At 39.5% G+C, this 6595-nt stretch overlaps 1 long non-coding RNA gene across 1 annotated transcript; it reads right to left on the reverse strand.

Annotated features, from left to right (window-relative positions):
• Positions 1 to 249: 249 nt before the first annotated feature.
• On the reverse strand, positions 250 to 5948 carry LOC111551031. The gene is made up of 2 exons (XR_002734242.2): positions 5472 to 5948; positions 250 to 3578 (listed from the first exon to the last, which is right to left on the reverse strand). It is a non-coding gene; the product is annotated as an uncharacterized LOC111551031 (long non-coding RNA).
• Between the last annotated feature and the right edge of the window lie 647 nt (positions 5949 to 6595).

Raw genomic sequence — 6595 nt, forward strand, 5'->3', positions numbered from 1 at the left:
GTGCTTTTGAAATCTAGAATTTCCATTTCTTTTGCTTTTTATGTAAGTTGAATCTCTCTATACTGCTGTTCTCTATTTGACTGTCATCATTCTCATTGTATCTTTTTAACTTCTTTAAGCATAGATTTCTGGAATTCTTTTAGCGCATTTGTAAGTTCTGCTTTGGAGTCTTTGTTGCTTAAATCTGCATCAGTTCTTTCTCACAGACACTCTATGTCAACTTCTTTTTTCCTGTGTGCTTTTTTCCTGTTTTTTTTTTTTTTTTTTTTTTTTCTCTATTTCTTTGCATTCCTTATAATTTTGTGTGGAAAACTTGGCCTACTAGATAATACATTGTATGAACACTGGATACTGAATCCTCCCCTTCCCTCAATGTGGGGCCTGTAACGTCCACAGGGAAAAATTTTTAAAATCCTGATTGCTTAAAATGCAGGGATGGATACCAGAACATGCTATTATTTATGTAAAAACCTTGCCTCTGTCATTTAAAATTAGATGAGACAAAAATATTCTCACAAATATGAAAATATACCTGAGCAAATATAAATCCCATCTAAGAACCCATACCTTTTATGTTATAATACTGTTATTAAAGTTTTCAAAGTAATCTTGAAGTAGTATTAAATTATGAGAGAGCAGACATCTGAATTGTCAAGTAGTTCATTGGCTCATCAAAGTATTTTATATTCGGAAATAAGTACTGCCTATATGTGTTGGTGATTCTAAGTCCTAATGAAGAGAAAAAAGGACCCATATATTATAGTATACGTCTTTCTCAGAAGAACTACCAGCAATTAATTAATTAGAAAAAGAATATCTAAAGATGCTAATTATACTACTCAGTTTCAGAAGCAATAAGTTACATCTGAATATGAAATAAGAATTAGCAAGAGATTAATTGGTAAAATGGCATACATTTAAGATGGCTTTAAATGCTATGATTTTAAGTATTTTCTCTTATCCACAGAGCCCTCTAGTGGAGTAAAGGTCATCAAATACACATCTTTAGAAAAAAATAACCAAGCTTTAGAAATTGTCATTTTAGTTCCAATGAATATAAAATCTGAGCTTGGGAGGCATTTCTGGGGGAAGTAAATACTCCATGTTTAATTTCTTTACTAATCAAAAATATATTTTCTTAGCAAAAAAATGCTACTTTGGGTAAAAGACATGTAAATAGATTTTTTTAATACAAATTACTGCTATACTAACTTATAATGACAAATTTTTAAACTATTTTACATCATCTGGGTTTTTTCTATCAATCTCTAAATTGTTTTGCTGATGAGTTCTGTTTTTTCGTTTTGCTTTATTTAAAAGCAAAAGATATTAATGACATTGAGACATGTCAAAACACTCTGCCTGTATTACTGGCTAATGAATATTTTTAACCTTTAAAATTATTTGACAAATATTTAAATTTTCTGCTAGAGTTATTTCTCCTAGGTTTTACCTGTACTCATTTATTTTAAGCCTATTATTGTGGAAAATTTCTAACACAGACAAAAGTAGACTCAACTTTCATATACCTATTATCAGGCTAAAACAATTCTCCACTCATAGCCTAACCTGTTTAATCTATGCCTTCATTCATTCCACCCTTCCATGTTTATTTGTCCTGCTAGAATTTATCACAAACTAATTAATAAGAAAAATTTCCTTTCCACCCTTTCCTATTTTTTACTGTCAAAAAGACATGAAAACACTGACATTAAACTCAAACATGATCTCTTCAGTAGTGTCCTTTAGCCAGTTACTCACTATACTTCACAAACTGCTTTCTCTATCCCTTGTAGTAATATCTCATTAAAAAATAAGAACAAGTGACTTTTATCAAGTACTCACTATTGTTAAACCAGCCCATCACGGAGAAGGCCCTGCGGACCCGTGCAAGACCCACTACGTGAGCTTTATAGTGTCCTTTGAACCGTTGAACGTTTTCACTGCAGTGTGTGGGTTCAGTCATTCTGCGCAAACTCTTCCCTTGTCTCCAACAGACACCAAGTTAAAGAACCTTTCTAGGAGATACTATCATAGCAAAATAGACACCTTGATGGGTATACATTAATACTAGAGTTAAGACTTTAGTGCTCAGATTAGGGAAGCATGATATGTTTAGGACCCTCACTTCATAATTTTGTGTCAATGAGGCTAATTTCTCTCTGAATGTGCTTCCTTTGCCTGAACGCAAGTATACACCTGATTAGCTTGTCCAAATATTACACACAGGATGGAAAGAGCCAGTTGTCCAACCAAACACATCTTGTGCTATGGCTGCCCTGTATCTCCCAGCCTCTATTAGGGGCAGGTTTGTTCATATGGCTGACATCTCACCAGAGAGCTGCAGGTGAAAGTTCTCAGAGCTCCTCTTAGCCCTGGGCTGTGTAGCACTACTGTGACTCCTCAGAATTCTCTTCCTTCTTAGCATCTTCTGGGACCACATCTGTGTCCATCCAGCTTCAACTATGCCAATAACAATAATGTTCCCAAGCTTTAATGGACATCAGAATCACCTGGAGTTAAAGGGATCTCCAGAGAAATGAAACCAGTAGGATCCATAGAGAAGAAGATTTTAGGAATCGACTCATGTGATCATGGAGGCTGAGACATGCCACCATCTGCCATCAGTAAGCGTAAGACCCAGGAAAGTCAATGTATCATTCATGTGAGTCCAAAGGAGTCCAGACAGGTGGTGTTGGGGGTGTGTATGTTACTGACTCTGAAGGCCTGAGAACCAAGAACTCAGTGTTTAAGGGCAGGAGGAGATGGTGGTCCCAGCTCAAGAAGGGAGAGGAAATTTGCCCTTCCTCTGCTTTTGGTTCTATCTGTGTCCTCAACAAACTGCATGCTGCCTCCCACATGGGTTAGGGTGAAACTTCTTCACTCAGTCTACCAATTCAAATGCTAACTTAGTAGGAAACACCCTCACAGACACACCTAGAAATAGTGTTTAACCATCTACCCAAGTCAAGTTGACACATACGATTAACTGTCACAACCTGCTATTAATTTTTTTTAAAGGCAATTGCAGGATCCCAGGTCCCAGCTTCCCTGTTCAGTTTGGTCTGGTGTCAGGTGATAATCTGCAGCTCCTAAAAATTTCCAGGTGATGCTGACTTTGTGATGCAGAAATCACCCCTCAAGAACCACCATCCTAGCCCCACCTGGAACTTTGTCAAACGCAGGATCTCAGTTCCACTGGATCATCTGCTGCATTTTTTAATATCCTTGGGAGACCTTGATGCACATGTAGATGCTTCCAGAATAGGGTCTCTAAAGTGACCATTCCACCTCCCTAGGTAAGACCCTGCAATGCCTCCTCACTCTCCAAACCCCTCACACAGTCAAAATACCATGGCATTTAATAATGATACCTTTCATGATCTGGTCCCTGCTTGCTCCAAACTCTTCTTACATTTCCCTAAATAAACATAATTTCAGCACTGAAGATTACCTGTAGTCTGAGAAGCTCAGTCCTAGGGGAAAGAACTCGCACTGCTGAATTCTTCCCACCTGTGACATCTTCTCTGTCCTCCTTCCCTTGGCCCTGTCTTGGGTCAAGGTGAGTTCCTGGTTCACTGCAACAGGAAGAGCACACCCGGAGGGGCACAGGGTGTCTTGGTAAGAGGGAGAAATAGGGATTATTAGAGGACTCGGGGTCCCATCAGAGCATTAGGGGTAGGGTTCACGGAAGAATGAGTTTGCTCCAGGCTGGGCACTGTCAACAGCTAGGGAAACTCTATGATTGTTCTTTCTGTGATTTAATCTATGGAGTAGAGAGAATGAACTGGCCAACGTGTTAAAGAAGCCACAGTGTGTAGACGAACCCGGGAAGGAGGGCGTGGGGACGTCTGCACGGCCAGGCCAGTGTTCTCACGCTCATCTTTCCTATGTTCATCACAGAGTGGCCTTGCCGGATATGGTGTCTGCGAAACTCTTTATGATAACAGGAGAGTGCCTTGGCCCTCAGTGCCTGACCCACTCCCAGTAAATGGCAGTCAGGGCTGCCTTCTCTGCAATGCATCTTTTACACATGCAATTTCACCTCTTGGATGGCTTAATTGCCATCTGTGTGCTGAAGAGTTCTAAATGAAACCCAAGTTGTCTCTCCAGCAGCATTTTTCCACTGTACTTCCCTAACTGAAATGCAGTTTTAAGTGTCAAAGTGGCGGACCATCTTTGTGTTACTCCCAAGACTTTTTGACACACATTGAGTGTATTTAATGGCAGTCTCTCAGGCGTCCACTCCACTGGACTTGTTCCTGGGCTTGAACTACATACCTAGGACTCCATGACATGATAAAATCTGGAGCCACCAGGGTGCCTTTCCCTGGCCTCTATGCTTGCAACGCTTCTGCTTACATTTCCCACCTAGACTGTGCACCTGTCACGAGGAGTTTGTTCAACATCTCCAGCTTCTTTCTCATGTTCTTGCAGTAGCTTCCAGAGTCCACATTTCTGCTCTGCCACAGTGTGTATGCATTAGAGCCGTTGACCGAGAAACCTCTGCTCTGAGAATGGAGGCCTTGGAGGGCAGGAGATACCTCTTATTTCTCTGTGTTCTTACAGTTAGAATATGGTCTGGGTCATGGAAAGTGCTGAATAAATAGCACAAATGTTCTCTACAAACATTTTTGTTTTTGCCCAGCATGTTCAGTTTGTCAAGTCAGTTGCCTTTTGTCTAAGTGAATCCCAGCTTTACCTTGGAAGCTTCCAGCAGCCTGAACTCTTGGTAGTGGTTTACAAGCCCCTCCATGCACCTGCCCCAACCTACCTCTCCCATTTTATTCCCAACAACCTCCTAGTTCACACCCAGTGTTTCAGCTAACCTCACCCTCTACTTATTTCCTAACTCCTCAGACTCCTGATTTTTCTTATGATATGTACCACTGGAATCCTCAGCTTCCACTTGGGGTCTCCATCCACACATCCACGTGTGCCAAAGCTGAAGACCATTGTCCTCAAGAACCCTGGCCCATGCACTCCCTAGAGGTGACATCTGTGCTGTTGACTTAAGGCACCTTCTCAATGGTGCTGTCTTGGGGTTTACCTGGGTTTACCTTGATTCCCTCTGAGTCCTCTTTTCTAAGCAACAAAGAAATGGATTTTTGCATCTGATGAGTATTTTTATGCTTTACAATATTTAACAATGGCTTTTAAAATATATTAGGCACTCAAAACACACAATACTTTTGTATTAAAGACATTTCATATTAAAAGTCCTTATATAAATTATTTCATATGTCATTTTCTTGTGATATGTTTCACCCTGATTTATAACAGGATTTTGTAATGATCTTGAATGCATTAGAATATAGTGAAGTGCCTTTTCAATCAATAAATTGCAATTGTAATTAAGCTCAATCTTTACTATATGTACATGTTGACATTCTCAGAAAGATTAATTAAGACCATAGTGTTTGAGACTGGGATTTGATTTTCCTGGACGCTACATAAAACCTAGAATTCACCTTTATGTGTCCCAGTCCAGCAGATGGCAGCCAATTCACACCATTTTGGAGTCAAGGCTTTTGATGTCTGAGATCAGATCTGAGCTGAAGCTGCTTTTCAAGAAAGGTTTGATGTTGTCTGCACTGCAGTGTAAAATATGAAATTGAATAACCATAAGTTACAGATAAGCAGCAATCAAACTACATGATTATTTGCTATTTGTTCAATTTCCATTATCTGAGAATAAATTTAAAGGATTAAAACCTGGTTACATCCTTAGTTTACAATATTTACCATTAGTGTCTGCAGGAAATCGTATTCTCTCTCAAAATAAGCAATTTGACTTGTACACAGCAGTACATACCAGAGTCAGTTTTCAAATCCACTTTTTTTCTGCTAAGGGACATAGGGAGTGATCCCTTTGTATGTTATATGAAACTTGGGGAAAGAATAACAGAAATGTGGGCAGAGCAGATTCAAGGGATGTAGATAGGCAGCTGCTGTGTTTGGCTGTGTCCCCACCCAAATCTCATCTTAAATTATAATCCCCATAAACCCCACGTATCATGGAAGCAATCCGGTAGGAGGTAATTGAATCATGGGGGCAGTTTCCCCCATGATGTTCTCATGACAATAAGTACATTCTCATGAGATCTGATGGTTTTATAAGTGTTTGGCATTTCCTGCTGGACCTCATTCTCTCTCCCGCCACCCTGTGAAGAGGTGCCTTCCGCCATGACTGTAAGTTTCCTGAGAACTCCCCAGCCATGCAGAAGTGAGAGTCTAATAAACCTCTTTTCTTTATAGATTGCCCAGTCTCGGGTCTTTTCTTACATAATGTGAGGACAGACAAATACAGCAGCCTTGCTCTGATCATTTATCTGGCTAATGATGTCTTCATACTCAAGTAATCTTCACCAAGTATGCAAGATATTAAAATAGAACAGTTACTAAATATGTTTAAAATATTTAGTGAGAATGGCAATGTTAAATTCTGTAAGAACTTGCCCATTCCTGTAATGAAATCACAAAATCAGAGAGTGAAGTTCTAGTCCTTTATAACCGAAACTTTATTTTCCCCAAAACCTGTGTTGCTCAACTTTCAAGCATTAGGCAGAAATATCTGTATCTCAAATAATTTATT

Source organism: Piliocolobus tephrosceles, chromosome 18 (genome assembly GCF_002776525.5).
Source record: "Piliocolobus tephrosceles isolate RC106 chromosome 18, ASM277652v3, whole genome shotgun sequence".
Classification (NCBI taxonomy): Eukaryota; Metazoa; Chordata; class Mammalia; order Primates; family Cercopithecidae; genus Piliocolobus; species Piliocolobus tephrosceles.